The sequence below is a fragment of the Parasteatoda tepidariorum genome, chromosome 12 (assembly GCF_982258835.1).
Source record: "Parasteatoda tepidariorum strain Cologne lab strain chromosome 12, Ptep-v5.0, whole genome shotgun sequence".
NCBI classification, from domain to species: domain Eukaryota; kingdom Metazoa; phylum Arthropoda; class Arachnida; order Araneae; family Theridiidae; genus Parasteatoda; species Parasteatoda tepidariorum.
Window position 1 is genome coordinate 24,349,716 of NC_141766.1, and position 17,755 is coordinate 24,367,470.

The 17,755-nt window shown below is 28.1% G+C and overlaps 1 long non-coding RNA gene across 1 annotated transcript; it reads left to right on the forward strand.

Moving 5' to 3' along the window:
- Positions 1-1,516: 1,516 nt before the first annotated feature.
- On the forward strand, positions 1,517-4,927 carry LOC147800977 (uncharacterized). The gene is made up of 2 exons (XR_015430775.1): positions 1,517-2,077; positions 3,348-4,927. It is a non-coding gene; the product is annotated as an uncharacterized LOC147800977 (long non-coding RNA).
- Positions 4,928-17,755: the final 12,828 nt, after the last annotated feature.

Here is a 17,755-nt window from a genome sequence, read left to right on the forward strand (position 1 = left end):
TCACTTTAGAGTTTGCAAACTAACATTAAAGCAGAGGTTAAAAAAAAATTATTTCTAAACCTGACTTTTAAATAACAAAAAAACAACTATAAAACCATCCAAACCAGTTTGATTGTAGAAATCTGAGAGGAGGTAAAAACCGAACATTAGAGCTAACGTGAGTTTCAATCGGAATTAAACTAGTTTTGATGATTTTCATCCTAAGTTGTCGCACTGTCGTTCCTCGTCACTGGTCTGATGGGTTTAATTTTGTCACTTATAATCACATTAGTTACCATTGGTTCAATCTCATCGAATAATATCTTTTGGATTTACGAACTCCAGTCACATCTGGTTCACTGGAAATTAAATTCTGTATTCAAAGAATAATGTTGCAACATTTGAATAAACATGTCTGAATCAAATCAAATAAAACATTTTGAAAGACAACCCTACAAAAAATGACCAATAGAAACCAATAAAAACATTCATTGATATCAATAGAATTCTATTGGTCTGTACTTGTTTCTATTGATATTTCAACTGATGTCAACTGATATCAGTAGTGTATTGGCATCAATAGATGTTGAACAGTAGGGTATTCTATTGGTCTGTACTTGTTCCTATTGACATTTCAACTGATATCAGTAGTGTACTGGTATCAATAGATATTGATCAATAGAATTCTACTGGTCTGTACTTGTTCCCATTGACATTTCAACTGATATCAGCAGTGTATTGGTATCAATGGATATTGATCAGTAGGTATTCTATTGGTATATACTTGTCTGTATTTCACACTTCAACTGATGACTACTGACATCAGTAGGGTACTTGTATCAATAGATGTTGATCAGTTAGGTATTCTACTTGTTTTATCAATGTATGAACTGATATCTACAGATTTTTATTGACACCAGTAAAACTTAGCAATTATTGATCAATAGGTATTTTATTAGTCTATATTTGTTTTCATGAATACATCAACAGGTGCCTATAGAATTGCTTTACATACGTGTGCTTACAATACATATTTTTCCGGAAATCTAACAGGTTACGACCTTTTAAAATTAGATTACTTTGTTAATAATTCATTATTTCATTTTTTTTTCTTGATTATGTACTGATTTCCGGTCATTAATTTCTTAGATTTTTATAAGGATTCTTAACATGTATATTAAGGGTAGTGAGAACGTACACTTTCTATGTGCACTAATTAAAGAATACATATTTAAAATTATTAAAATCATTTTATTATTTTGGAAGAAAGGAAGTTTTTGAGTAAAACTTTTACACATCTTAATAACTTTAAAATCTGCTTAAAGTCATTCAAATGAAAGTAATTTTATAATAAAAGTAATTTAATAATAAAACTTGTTTTTATTAGTTTATCATTTATTTACTTATTTATTTTGTAATTTGCAAAATTTATTTTAATCAAAATCATGATGACAAAAAAAATATTATTAATTATAATCCCACTTTAAATTTTATTATAAGTTGTTTTTAATTTTTATTGATTTATTATTATTATTGAATTTATACTAAACTAGAACTATTCGCAAAATAAATTAATTATTTTAGGTTTCAAACAACTTCGTAGCAAAAGAAATACATTTACATAAATTAAAAATTCATATAAAATCTCAAACTTTTTACCTTCAAACATTAACCTCGCCATCATAAATTTATAAATTTCAGTCCCTTTTTGAAATTTGTTTTAAATAAATTTGGATCATAAAACAAAATAAACTTTTTTGAATGAAATAAGTAAATTTGTTTTGTAGAAACATAGTTAATTCAATCCAATTGAATCTATAAAAGCAAAAAGGAGTTATTAATTCAGAAACGAAAGGGGAGCATGCAAAATACGAGAATTGACTTTTAGTCGTTCGTTAAATGTGTTTTAATCGTTCGTTAAATCATATCAAGCTGCCTACACTCCCAATTTTGAGAATGTTCCTTTTAAACTTTTTCCCCAGTTCATTCCGTTTCTCAGTCTGAAGTTCCAGCCAATCACATTACTCCGACTTACGTTCAATGTTTACAATTGAGCGTCATGGAAAGAATGACGCATATTATGGGGAGAAATATTTTAGTAAGTGTAATTTTTTCTTTATTTCTTATTTTTATTTGCATCTTTGTTATTTACAGAAATATTAAAACGTATGCTTGAGTTTTATTGATATTTTAAGTTATCTATACATGTATATTATTCTTGAATTATTACTGCATGTGCATGCATATCTAGGGTTACGATATACTCGTATACAGATTCCATGAAAAGAAAGTATTTTTAATGTTTTTTTTTTTCTGGGTTTCTTAATCAGACTTAAATAAAAACACTTTGTTCACATGTTATTTACATAAATTCCCATTAATATCACCGTTAGTATCAAATTAATTATTTATTTAGTTGTGTATAATATTTTTAAACTTTGCATTATATTTTAAGTGTTAATCACAAATTCTTTTGTTATTTTAATGCTTTTCCTGAACTGTAGCTAAAAAATATGTAGCAAAGCTTGATAACAATATTTACAAAAAATATATATAGATTTTAAGGTAAAGATATGTGTAAAAACTTTATATACAGTGAATTTTTTTTTCTTTTTCTTTTTGCTCTCTGAAAGGCAATTTAATGTTTAGGTAATCTAAATTTATATTATTAGTATAATTTATTAATTACATTAAATTTATGTTATTAGTATAACTACTAAATGATATTTTTTTGCTACTCTGTCTTGACTGTGTTCAAGTAAATGCAAAAAAACATTTTCAATTATTAAATATTTTTATAAACAATAATTATTTTTATAAGTAGTTATTTTTATAAATAATTACTTTTCTATTTGCATTTAAATTTTCTTTGTTTACTTCATTTTTGTTATGGGTTAAAAACAATCCTTACACTTTCTTATGTATTTAATCTTAGCTGGATGTAACTTTTTTTTTCTTTTCTTTAACATGTTGAATGCCATGCTAATTTTACACGGCTTGCCCGTCTGGCCAAAATGATTTATTTCAGTATGTATTGCATTAATTTCTTCCAACCATCTTAGTAATGATAATAATATAAAAAAATTAGGACCATTAAAAATTTATTCTAATAATCTAGGCTTCGCCGTTCATCGGTGACCCCTGTGGCGCTACAAACAAACTCAGTGCCAGTCACCGGTGACCCCTATGGCATTCAACGTGTTAAATTAGTTCAATAATATTAAATTATCAATAATATTAAATTTAAAAATTATTATGGCTAAACCTATTCCTAATGTAATAAAATGTGTACATTGTGATGAAAACTTTCAACAACTTATTCAAATAAAATACTTTTACATTGATAAGTTCTGTTTAAAATTTTCTAGCCGAACTGAATGCATGACAAGACTCTTATTTGGGTTACATGGAGAAGAAAACCACGCAAACATGTCACGGATAGTCTGGCGTCATGATCCGTCTACCACAAAGGATATTTTACGTCAGCACTGTGGTCAGTGCAAACTTTCTATTCCTTGAGCCATTGCGACATTTCTGGAAATAATGAAGCTGATCACTTCACAAATACTGCTGTTAATTTCCTCCACTTGTTTTTACTCTCCCCTACAGCCAAATCTTCTCCACCATTGTTAGAATGATAGACTAAAATATAAAGAATCTGCCTGATGTGGATGCTGCAGGAAAGATTTGGTTAGGCCTCCTCTGCAATGCTTTGCCAATGTACCTCATCCAGCAAGTTTTTTAACTGTGTTAAGTAGTGAAAATTGAAAAAGAGTGTGATTCGGTTTTTTCGAAACTTGAAATATGTTTTAATTTAAAAGTTCTGTGCGAAACATGTGAACTTTTTTTATAAATACCTACATTACACAAGTCTTACCAGCTCTTCCTTGAGCCATTAAAATGAACTTAAAGTTGTTTCACTCTGTATAGCAAATTTATCTGTATATTATTACCTTTTACTATGATGTTTTATTATTTTCTCATAATAATGCTAATTTTATTTAACTTTAAACTATAATTTTGTAAATTTGGTTTAGGTTATTCTTACTGGTTAATTTCCCATTGTATTAAGTATGATTTTCCATTATAATTTTACTGCTGTTGTTGTGTTTTCTTTGTTTACTTGCTCTTTTTAATTACTGACCTTTAATTATGATATTACTATCTATATATACATAACCCATGCTAAGGATTTAAAATTATTAGCCAGTTTTTAAAATTCTAAGCCAAAGGCAAATCGTAACAATTTTTTATGATTGATTTTTTCAGTAGGAAAATGCATATTTATTATAAATTGAATTATTTTATAAAAATGCAACTACAAATTAAGAATCATTTTGCAGTTGGGGAGGAGTAAATGAACAATGAATGGATAAACTTTTCTTTTTGTTCGAAAACAGCATTCGCCAATACTTTCCCCAAAATAACATTTTTGTTTTGCCAAATTTCAAGTTTAATATATATGGTAAGATGACAAATGCTTAGCACAAGCTTTGCATAGATAAAAATCAAATAAATGGTATATCATTTGTGTGTATAAGGATTTAAAGCTTATGGTATACTTTAAGATTGTTCTGTCATTTTTTTCTTTCTTAAATATTGAAACTTTTTACTCTTAAAATGCTATGTCAAACACAATGAGGGGGGGGGTCTTGAAATGACAATAAATTGACTATATTTTAGTCAGGTTTTTGGCTATCAATAAAGTAACATCCAACTAATCCCCATTCCATTTTCATAAAATCTGAAGAATCCATTTGTACTTTTATAATGTTGCTCCAAAACATTATTTTGTGTAGTATTGTAGATTCCAATATTATTCACAATAATTTTCTAACATTTTAATTTATTGTTTAAAAAAAATTTAATTAACTATAAAGAAGCTTAAAAAAAGTTGATTTGTTTTTATAAACATAATGCTATAGCTTTTGATAAAGTGTTAATTGATGTCAGTGTTTTATTTCTCGGTATAAATCAGGTGACTTAACTTATTTACCCAATTGTGTATCAATGTTTTATTTTCCATTCTGAGCTGTTCGTGTATCAAACTGTAGTAACACACTATGCTTGTTTTAAGAATAAACCGGTTTTTAAAACACTATTCCAGTATGCTGAGCACAGTACACTAGTACCAGTATATGCTGGCTCTAGCATGATACTAGATAATGAAACTACAATTTAGGTATTATACCGGAGCCAGTATCCTGCTAACTTGTGAAACACCAGCTTCGGTATGATACCGGCGGATGAAACGCTGGGTCTGGTATAATTCCCGATCTAGTATCATACCAGAACCGGTATTTCATACGCCGGCATGATTTTTTTTTATACCAGGAATTTTTTCCAATAAGGTACCCTCTTGAACTCACATTTTAAGTTTCTTTTTATAGTTATATTAAACAATAAAATATAATTTAGTAATAAATTATATTTAAAATTAAATTGGAAATATGAAAAGGAAATTAAAGTTAACTTTAAAACTAGCATAGTGTAGGTATAAAGAAGTATGTTTTTTTAGAATATAATTCTTTTATCCTTCCACATAAGCAGTGTTTAACTTTAAATATTCAAAACATTTTTAGATGCTTTAGATAAGTATTTTTTTATACTGTCCTGTAATATTTTATTAATTTATATTAAATTTTCCGCTGGCTGCAGCTAGTAGAAAATTTACTATGGTGCATACAAAGCAGGTGACCAATTCAGCTAAATCTTGCATATTAAAAAAGATAAACAATGATGCATTTTCCTGTTTAAACCTATCTAATATGCTTACATTAATATTGTTTTCCCTAACTTAGACCAGTCTATGTTTCTGATGGGACCATGATGTCTCATTTCCTTGTACAGACCAGTAAATTCGACTGATATCAGTGTTCCAATTCCCCGTAGAGACCAGTTCATTCTACTGATATCAATGTTCCATTTCCCCGTAGAGACCAGTCCATTCTACTGATATCAATGTTCCATTTCCCCGTACAGACCAGTACACTCTACTGATATCAATGTTCCATTTCCCCGTACAGACCAGTACACTCTACTGATATCAATGTTCCATTTCCCCGTACAGACCAGTACACTCTACTGATATCAATGTTCCATTTCCCCGTACAGACCAGTACACTCTACTGATATCAATGTTCCATTTCCCCGTACAGACCAGTACACTCTACTGATATCAGTCCATTCTACTGATATAGATCAGTACATTGTATTGACCTACTCTACTGATATCAATATATCATGACCAGTCCATTGTACTGATCTACTCTATTGATATCAGTGTTCCATTTCCCCGTACAGATCAATACATTTTTTTTTATTGATTTCTATTGGTCATTTTTTGCAGGGAAATTAGTCTCCTAAATTCTGAAATTAGTTTTAAAGGTATTCAAATGTTTGCAGTGGGAGAAAAGATTAGGATTTAAGAAAAAGGAAAAAAATATATTCCTGCAAAAGATTCATATTGCAAGGCATTTTTTTTCTACCAGAGTTTCTGGTTAAACTGCAAAAATTTTCCTATAAGTGGCGCTGAGATTCTTTTCTACCTTTCATGCGCTAAATTTATGACATGTGATCTCTCCGATTACGGCATGCGATCGTAATGCAATTTTCTTTCATAAAAAACCTTCGAAAAACTCAAGGGTTAATTTAATTTATTTGCAGATTTATTTTAAGTTGCGCCATATGTTGAAAGATTTTTGAACTAAAACCATGAAACAGGAAAAAAATGATGCCCTGTTACACAAATTTGTTGCTGTTTTTTTTTCAACATTAATTGTTATCATGTTATAATTTTTAAATAACTGCCAGACTAATTTACGGCACTTTGTTCAGATAAAAATGTTTCTTTAGGCACAAAAAAATTCCGGAAAAAAACAGGAACCAGTTATTATTTTCCAAAAAATATAACGTAAAAGGATTCAATATAAAATTCAAATGTGAACTCATTACTTTATTTTTTTCATCTGTAAAAGAAACTCACTAAGAGTATGATACATTTGAATAAGCTCAATCTCTAATTAAATTAAGATACTTTCTCATTTATTTTCTGAAATGTTTCAGAAACCTATAATTAAGGTGTACAATTATTATTTGTCTGTGAAATAAATGTTTAGATTTAATGTTAATTGCTATTATTTTAACAACTAGATATAAATCTATAGAAAAAACAATCAACATTAGAGTAAAAGCATATTTATAACAAATCGAGTTATATTTATTTTTTAAACTTAATTTGATTTGTGACGCAATTGAATAAGAAAAAATACTTAGCCCGTTCATTTGTAAAATAATTCGTTCTAAATGGATAAAGACTGTTTATGAAAAATAAAATTAAACATTCTCGTATCTACTTCAAAGGAAAATAAGTCTTTTGTTCTTCTTTTTTTTATTCTATTATTTTTCTTTTTAATAAAAATTTTAAAAAAAAGCAATATTTGTGAAGTTTTATTTGTCTTAAATTAAATAATCTAAAGTTATTTATTTTACTGTCAACTAAAGCTTGTAAATTCTAAATTGTGTCTAATATTATCACCAAGATAAATTTCAAACACACACACACACACATATATATATATATATATATATATATATATATGTATGTATATATATATATATATATATATATATATATATGTATGTATATATATATATATATATATATATATATATGTATGTATGTATATATATATATATATATATATATATATATATATATATATATATATATATATATATATATATATATATATATATATATATGTATATATATATGTATATATATATATATATATATATATATATATATATATATATATATATATGTATGTATGTATGTATGTATGTATGTATGTATGTATGTATGTATGTATGTATGTATATATATATATATATATATATATATATATATATATATATATATATATATATATATATATATATATATATATATATATATATATATATATATATATATATATATATATATATATATAAAATCATTCTTTATTTTTCTTAAACAAAATTCTGAAACTACCAAAAATCGAAAAAGTAGGGATAAAATTTCATTAACTTCTTAATGTCTCCTTAAACTTCTTAATTCTCCTTCCTATTAACTTCCTTGATTTTGCCTGGTATTTACTCTTCGATCGTTAAGAATGAAATTTGTAGAAAATAAGTCAAATTTCTATTTGAATTGAGTATTTTCTGTACACTTTTACTATTTAAGTGGTAGGATATTCGGGCACCCTGATAGATAAGAATTAATAAATTTATGGAAATCCAGTAGATGAAATTTAATTTTCTCCAATTATAAAATTAATTAAGAAGAGGTGGATATTTGGGCCTAAATTTGATGAATATGGCGGATGAGGAAGAAGTTCCTTTTCTAATTCATGTAGTTTTTTTTCACAGTCTTTGTGTAGCATGTGGTCTCACTTTGTCAAGCAATAAGTTAGGAATCGTTCTGTTTACAGATTTTTGCTGTTTATCTTAAACTTTTAAGTCCTTTCGTCCAGGTCGCAGCAGCATATTTATTTTGTACTTCTCGGAGATGGATCAGATCCAACGGTGACTGTTAGTTCAACATTTATGATCTATTCTGCATGACCAATAAGATAGAAATCGGTGCAATTCACCAACTAAGACTGTTATTTTTAAGCCTTGTATTATTTCGTCCAGTTTATTGTATTATGTTTCTGCTCTAATGTCTGAGAGGGGTCAGACCCGTAGGTGACCTTTAATTCATTATAACTTTTCCAATTCTGGAAATCATTCACCAACTTAGCACGATGTGACCTGCAATTGTCATCTAAAAGCACGAAGTCATCTCCAATTGCAGCAGCGTAAGGGACTACAATAGGTCTCAGGATCTCATGCTTATACCGGCGAACGGTCAGAGCTCCATTTCGAATTATATGGAAGTCGGTTTGCCTATTAATGGAGATGACAGCATAGACCATCACTCTCCCATCGAGAAATTTTACACTTTTATGCACGAACGCAGGATTATTTCTAGTGCCTCGTTCCCTCTTGATGAAAATATGCCTATTTTCAGAATGAACAGACAATAGCGACTCGTAAGAGAAAAGAATATTGCGGCATTCATTTCTCCTCCAGTTCACGTGCTCTGTTGCCCACTCCGCGACGGTGCCCAGCTGTTAGCGAGAGGCACACCATTGATCAGCGAGCATACAGACTTACAGCATGAAGGCTGTTTCGGACAGTTTGTGTCGAAACTATGGTGTCATTAGTCGAGTGAAGGTGCTTTTGGGAAGGGTGGCGTTCATATTTGGTGTCTCATCATTAAAGTTAAGTAACGGTCTTCATTGAGCGTTGTTGACAACGTTGTTGCGTCCAGTCTCCAAAAAACGGTTCCAGATTGTGGAAATAACGCTTTGTGAAACTCCAAAGGCTTCTGCTACATCGGCATGTGTTCGGCCGTCCTCTATCCGGCCAATAACTTTCCAAGCTTCTGATTCGGTTAAGTATTGCCCTCATCGAAACAACGCGCTTACTGAATGCCGATCATTCTTTTCCGCTTTGTCTTACATTAAGTTGAGAGCTAAATTATATTCGCTGCCTCTACATCATCGTCTTCTCCGTCAAACTCAAAATTTGCATGCTGCGAAGTTTGGAAATAAGAAAAATTTGCATTTGTGACTCTCTTCTTCCATTTTATGCAACAACAAAAATTACTTATACCATTATTTTATACAAGACTTACAATATCCTTTAATTGTTTCGAGCACTGTAAATAGAAGTATATGATTACAAGGATACTTATCAGATGAAATACGTAAAAAATAATTTACATGAAAATGCTCATACTTTCGAATGTTCTCCAATTCCGAACATAATTTTTCCAGATCCCCCTCCCGTATTTTAAGGATAAATTTTGGTATTTTGATATATTTTAATAATTTGTTCCCAGATATTAAGTTTATAAAAAAAGAATGTTTTTGTATCTTACTTCATAACTTTACTTTCGGTCAGCATTTTCTGGCAAATTTAAATTCTTCTCCGTGAACATTAATAGTTTCATTTTAGAACTTAATCCAAACATTAGATCATAAGTTTTATTTATGTGTTAAAGTGTATTTTTTGATAATATAAAATATAAATATGACAAAAATGTAAAAATTTATAGGGCCAACAGTCACCTTTATTAATAATTTCGTCATCATGAATGGTTTCTCAAAATGTTCTTTTTAGTTTTCTTGAACCTATTTGAAGCATGTGGAATACTGTTAAAGTAAGTATTTTTGTTTATTTAAAAAAAAATATTACGTAAAAACGCTTTTCAATGAAACGCAACTATGTTACTTACATTGTAACTTATTTTTGTCTTTTATTGGAGTAATTTAATATTTAAAATTAAAATATTTTATTACAGGTTTTAAATATTTGATGTTTTATACTATATATAGGGAAGTATATATGTAAAGCAGCAAACGGGTTTTTTTTTCAGATGCGCACGTCATCTACCATGTGATTGTAACATCCTAAACAAAATAACGTGGGCTTTGTAATCATATTAGAATCATACCCTTTTTACAATTCCGCTAAAATCTGACCGCACACAAAAATCAAATTTATATATTCTTGTTTAGTCTATAATCTCAAGGATAAAATGTATTCTTATGTTATTAAGGAAAGAGAAAGGCATTTAAACTTCAGAAAATACAGTCCAGAGTATAAAAAAATGTACGCATGAATTTCAAAAATAATAAGTTTATAATTCTTAAATTGACGCAAAATAGCCCATTTTAAGCATGAATTGGCCTAAAAATGCAATAATAAAGGGATTTTTCTGTTTAAAATGGAAAAAAAAACTATTCTAAAATAATTTAGGTTATCCTTCCTACGGCATAAGAAGTGTAATTCAGAAATATTTGAAAGAAAACAAATAATTTAATGAGATACTTAAATATTAAATTTAAATTTTTTTATTTTAAAGATGTTATATAAAGCTAGTTTGTCAAAAAAATACTAACTTCAAACTGAAGTTAAAGATTTATAATTTTATAAATTTTTTCTTTTACATCACTTCACAATTAGATCTTGTTTCACAATTATTTCCAGTTTTAAAGAGGAACTCTAAAATAATAATTTCCTTTCGTATACTTTTTCTTACAGTCAAAGCAAAGCAATTCTCTGAAGCAATAATTCTGCTGATCAAATTTTCTTGGGATTAAAGAGTAACAAATGTATCAAATGCTATTCGGAGAAATAACTAATGTCTTCTTTTTGTTCAAAAACGCAATTACTTGTGTGGCCAATAATAATAATAGAATTGAAACCAGTGCACTTCGTGGTAAACACAACAGGGATAGTAAGCAAAAACAATATAATATAAAAAAACAAAAATAATGTAATATAAATTATATAAAGAATAAAATATTCTCTATTCTATTACTTTTTAAATGTTTCAATAAATAAAAATTACTATTTTTTGCAAAAAGTGTCCTTTAAGAATAATAGCAATTTAAATGAAAAAAAAATCTAATTTTTAATTATTTTATACTTTTAAAAATAGATAGTAGGTAAAACGAAATAAGTTTTAATTTTGATGTATTTTCTGTTTATTTTACATTCATTTACAACTAAACGTTTTCCAATTACTTTGTAATTTTAAAAATAAGTTGCTAAGTATTAATTCACATTCTTTTACCTATCTCCGAGAAATATATTTATCTAAAATTATAGATAAGTATTACATTATAGATAAATGCAATATTATAGATAAGTATTACATTACAATGAAATACGCACATAATTATATTATAAGAAGAGAATAATTTCGGAAATCACATCCCCTAAAAAGTAACGAGAATTATTTCTATGAAATGCTTTTTGTCGAAGTAATTGATGTATTTTTCGTCTCTAAAACATCATTACTTGCGTTGACAACAACCAACAAACACAGAACCTGTATAATGGAAAATAATTACAATCGATCTTCCGCAAAGATTCATATATACACATTAAAGTTCACATTCGACCAGAATATACGTATCTCCAATTTTATTTCCAGTAATGTATTTAGAAAAAAAAATTCCTTTTGATCAATTTTCTTCTGGTATTAATGTTTGTAAAGAAGAAAAAATGGCGCCTACTATTTGGTCTTTACCTGCCTATTCAATTTATAGCCGTAGATCCCCGATTAAACTTCCCCATCATTGCTTTTGAGAGTGGTTAATAAATTACAATTAAGTCAGAACGGAATAAGGGTGAATAGAATGGCTCTCTGACTTCATTGACTTTCCTTGTTTGAAAGATAGATGAACTATATTAACTCCCTCTATTTCCTTAGTGGGTTCTCTTTATTTTAAAAGTGTTAATATTATTGATCGCATAATTTCAAGTTGAAATGAAAGCATAAAAAAAATAAATGCGTATAAAATTCCTCATCGACCCCACTTCATCAAAAGGTTTTATTAATTTCTTTTGTTGTTTCTTTTAAAAGAAAAACTATAAGAAGCTAATGCTTAAATTATAAAAAAGGAAGATGGATAATGAGGGATTTTTTTTAAACCTTTAAACGCGCTGCATTAAAACATTGAAAACTATGTCATGTATTTTTTTTATTAATTTTAGGTTTGGAATAAATTAAAATGTTCAACATCAGCGCACATTTTAAACACAATATATTTGCTAGTAAGATATTTATTTTAATATTTATATAATTTTTTGTCTCTGATATTACAAAAACAATAAATGTACAGGCGAAATTCATGAATTATAGTACTCTATAATAACCTATAAAAATACAAATACTACAAAAAAGTTTTATGATGACTATAGGACCTGCATTGTTTTCAAATTATGGCTATTTACATAATTTTAAAGTCATAAGCCCGTAAATGTAAAAAAAAATTAGATTTCTTTCTGAGACAACTCATTGAAACTATCTAATTTAGTTCTTTAAGGTATCCGACAAAGCTTTTATATATATATATATATATATATATATATATATATATATATATATATATATATATATATATATATATATATATATATATATTCATTTAATTTCATTATTACATTGATAATTGAGCCTCTTTTGTCTCCTTCCTCAAGTTGCATTATCTCAAAATATTTTGACTCGAATTACTTGAAATATTGCATAAATGTTTCCTGTACACATGTCCAATGAATAACTTGACTAGTTGATTAAATTATTAATTACTTTTATTTTACTGTAAAATATAAAATAATTGCAATTTTTGGCCTTTTTTGCCAAATAAGTTTTGATATATGAGCAAAAGATCAAAATATTAATATTATGTATAATGCGTATCGTAGTCTATTCCCTAAGTTTAGTTTTTATGAGTATTATAAAACAAGAATAATAAAAAAAAAATAGTAAATTTCAACAGCACTATGCTAATTTGAAAAGGAGTCGATTTTTAACTTTTTTTGCCAGTATTTCCCCCATGTTCCCCAAAATTTTCATTTTTTTATTTTTACATTTAGTTTAGTATTCATACCATGGTTCAGTGTATAATACATACATAAATCCTAATAAAAATTTCTAAATTAAAAAGCGGGAACATTAATCGGAATATGCACTAATGTATTAAAATATTTACAATATGACTCTAAAACCATGTTAGTATGTAAAAGTTAAATCATTTGATCAAAAGTAATTAAAAGTCATTTTACTGATCATTCCATAATGACGAGTGATAAATCATTAGCTCAAATGATAGTTATTGTTTGATAACCCTTTTTTTTTGTTTTTTTTTTTGCTAAATATATTTTGAAAGACTATAAAATTATTTTTTTTATCACAGTAAATAATTTTTCTCCAGTTTCAATAGAAAGCATCTGGAATTACATGATACTAGAATAATAAATTTTATAGTAAATTTTAGTCCAAAGTACCAGACGTTTTTTGATCAATCACTAAATTTTTTCCTATCAATGTTTAAAAAATGACAGAAAAAAATAGTGTTTATATTTAGTTTTTCCTTACCTATTCAAATTAGAGTCGTAAATATCCAATTAAACTTCCTCATCGTTGCCTGATTAAAAACTTCATTCGATTAAAAACTATACAAATAGCAAATAACAGTTGATATGTTTCAAGCGCTGCAAAAATAAGCTCCCTTTTTCAAGACTTAAGAGAAAAAGACGAAGCAAATTTTATTATTGAAAGTAACATTTAAAACTCACATTATAGAAGATTTATAACTCACATTTTGACTCACACAATAGATATGTCCATTATCAAGTACTCGAGAAATCATCAGTTGGTGCACATTGTAGGAATTTTGGGTATAAATTCAATTTCGACAATGTCATAATTATTTCCCCTTCAATCACATAATCTCCTCTTGATGCCCTGGAATCTTGTTTTATTCATATGAATGATGATTCCTTTCTTAACGAGATTAGTTCCTCAGTGCCTTTCTATTACGAGTGGAAATGCATTTTACCCTGATTTGCCCCTCTCGGCCACTGTGGTTTTTCTTGTTATGTTTGACTTCATCTTTTTTCTCCATTGGTTACTATAGATTTTCTAGTTTTCTTTAGCACCATTACTTTTCCATTTTCGTTGGCGTACGTTTCTTCTAATCACTTTTGTTTCTTCTCTTTCACGTCTGACAAGTCTTCAAAATAGGCAAATGTCTTGGAAGCACTTGGAATATGTTGACTGTTATTTGCTATTTATCTATTTTTGAAGTTAGTGAAGTTCTTTTATCAGGCAATATTGCTCGGTTTCTCGAGATTATTAATTAGTAATTCCTCATCATTGCTTCAGAGAGGGTAAAATGAATTACGATTGAGTCAAAATGAATTACGATTGAGTCAAAATGAATTACAATTGAGTCAAAATTTAATAAAGATGAACGACGAAACTTTTTGACTTTCGCTGTTGTAAAAATAAATGAACTATATTAACTCCCTCTATTTTCTATGCATATCCTCTTTATTTTAAAAGTGTTAATAATATTGATCGCACAATTTCGAGTTGAGATAAAAGTATGAAAAAATAAATATATATAAAATTTCTCATCGACCCCACTTCAGCCGAAGATTTTATTAATTTTTTTTTCTGTATTATTTCTTTTATAAGAAAAACTATAAGAAGCTAACGATTAAAATAGAAAGAAGAAAGAAACATAATGAGAGTTTTTTTACGCTTTAAACGCGTTGAAAAAAGTGTTGCATTAAAACAATAAAAACTCCCTCATGAAATTCGTTTTTATTAGTTTGAGGTTCAGAGTATGAAAGAATTGAGTCTCGCTTGTTTTTAGCTGCCTTCGATATTACAATATACTTTTAAAAAACTGAAAAAACTCGTCGTTCTTTTTCTTTATTGAATGGTATCTAACATCCAAGTACAAAAGAGGATTTTCTCTCTTGGCAAATCCTCTTTTGTGCGTGGATGCACCGTAGCTTTTCAACACTTTTTTTTTTCACTTTTTCTCAGTCGAGCACAAAATTGCAATTTTTGCACCAATCAAGAAAACAAGCAAGTTTCATCAGCTTTGAAAGGCGTTATACACATTAATTATTTTTCTTTCAAATTAGAAAACATAAAGAATGAGCGAAAGTACTTTTTTTAAATTGTAATGACTATGCTAATACTTTACTGGAGGAAATTAATTCATTTTCATTTTGGAGCCAAGAGTAACTCCAAAAAATTTTATTATTACGGAAGTATTTCATTTTACACACATATTACTACAGAATAAATTATATTTTAATTAAAAAAAAGTTCAACCTATCTTTATACTTACTAAAATTTATTTTCACTTTATAGCCACCAGTATTGTTAGAAACGAAATTTTTTTTAAGGATTAGACACGATTATTCTACTTGCTAATTGAAAAATACATTCTTTTTCGAAAAATACCAGATCGAATGAATCAATCAAAACTAAATTTAAATTTATAGTCAACAAATTTTTTTTTAATCTACATAGCTGCTGTAAATATTTTTCAAATCAACATTTGCAGTAAACATCTTAATCGAATATGTAAAACTTTTTGTGAAATTTACATTTAAAACAGACAATTAAATTCCTCAGAAATTGAAAATAATTCCTCTAATCGAATTTAATTGAGAATTAATGAAAAATACAAGTTCAAATTTTAATAAGTTTCAAGAGAGTAAGGCGTAAAGAACAAAATAAAAACCTGAAATTTTTTATTTCATAAAACTTGATTTTATTGAATGAATTTATCGAGCAAATTATTATATATAGTAGATTTAAAAATTATCTTAAATTCTGTAGCTTATCAAGTTGTTTAAAATTCAAACGCTATGTCTCCTAAAGAAAGAATATACTGGTCAAAAAACTACTAGTAAAACTTTATTTCTCTAATACTACTTTTCAAGGAATTCATACAAATATGTTTAAAAACAGGTTAGGAAGTTTAGTTATACTCAAAATCTATTTTTATCTCTGAATATTTAGTATCTATTGCAACTGTATTCCAGTGCGACGTCGATACATGCACCAGACTCTCAACTTGGTTTGAGAACCCATGTTCTCTAGAATATTCTCACTAACTTGATATCTTTTATCTAAAAAAAAACTAAACTCAGCGGCGCGACAGCCCATAGAAGGCCAAGGTCTACTGTGCCCATCTCAGTTTTCTTGACCTTGGGCTCTGGGGTGCAGGAGCAGATGTTCCGGTCAAGTGGTCAGCCGAACGCGGAACCCCCAGTGTTTAGCTCCCAAGCATGCTTGGTACTCATTTATCGACCCACTGAAGGTATGAAAGGCTGAGTAAACCTTGCCCGGCCCGAGGATCGAACCAGGGACCTGTGGCACGACAGCGCGAAGTGCTACCGCTCAGCCACCGGGAGTGATATCTTTTATCACCTCTATGAATTTGCAGTGTCCTTTCTATTTGTTTCCCAGCGTGACATCAAAATCCACATTTGAATTTTTCAATATTTATGTTCTTAACGTAGTTTGTGAACATATGTTCTATTGTATATTTTCCCAATCTAGATACCTTTTATCACTTCTATGAATTTGTAGTGTCTTTTTTTAATTGTTCCCCAGCGTGACGTCGAAACCTGCATTAGAGTTTTTCAATTTTCGCTGTCTCAACGTGGTTTGCAAACCCATGTTGTATGGTATATTTTCATTATCTTGATACCCTTTATCAACTCTCTTAAAGTTTCGACCGATTTTCAGAACATCCAGACATTACACTTGTGTTATGCATTATTTAATACATTAAACCAGTAAATTATATTCACAAAAATATTGCTTCAGTCAAAGATATACTATTGGAATTCTCTGAAACTAAAACTTAATTTTAATTATCAATGCATAAACAATAATTTATATTAAAAAGATTTAAGTTAATTTTTCATTCGTTGCAAACATTCCTAGAAAAAATATGCTAATTCTTTTTAATTACATTGGTATTCAAGAGATGGGATTAATATCTCGAAATGAATCTTATTAATCGATGGAAGAATCCTGGTAATATGGAAGTGATTAGGCATTATATGTTTAGAAATCTATATTTAACTGTTTTAACATGTTAAAGACATAAAACTAAATTTCATTGTTTGATTAGGAATATCCGAAACTAAAGAGGAAAATCCTATAAAGGAATAAAATCGAGTATCATGTTAGATTTTTTATAAAATTTGAAGCAGATAAACTCATAAAATGCTTACCTACAAATGATTTTTATTCAGAAATTAGCAAATAAAACTATTTTTTTAAATAAAAGAATTGAGAAAATATTAAAACTCTACTATAGAATGCAACAGACAATTCACTTTGAGGAAA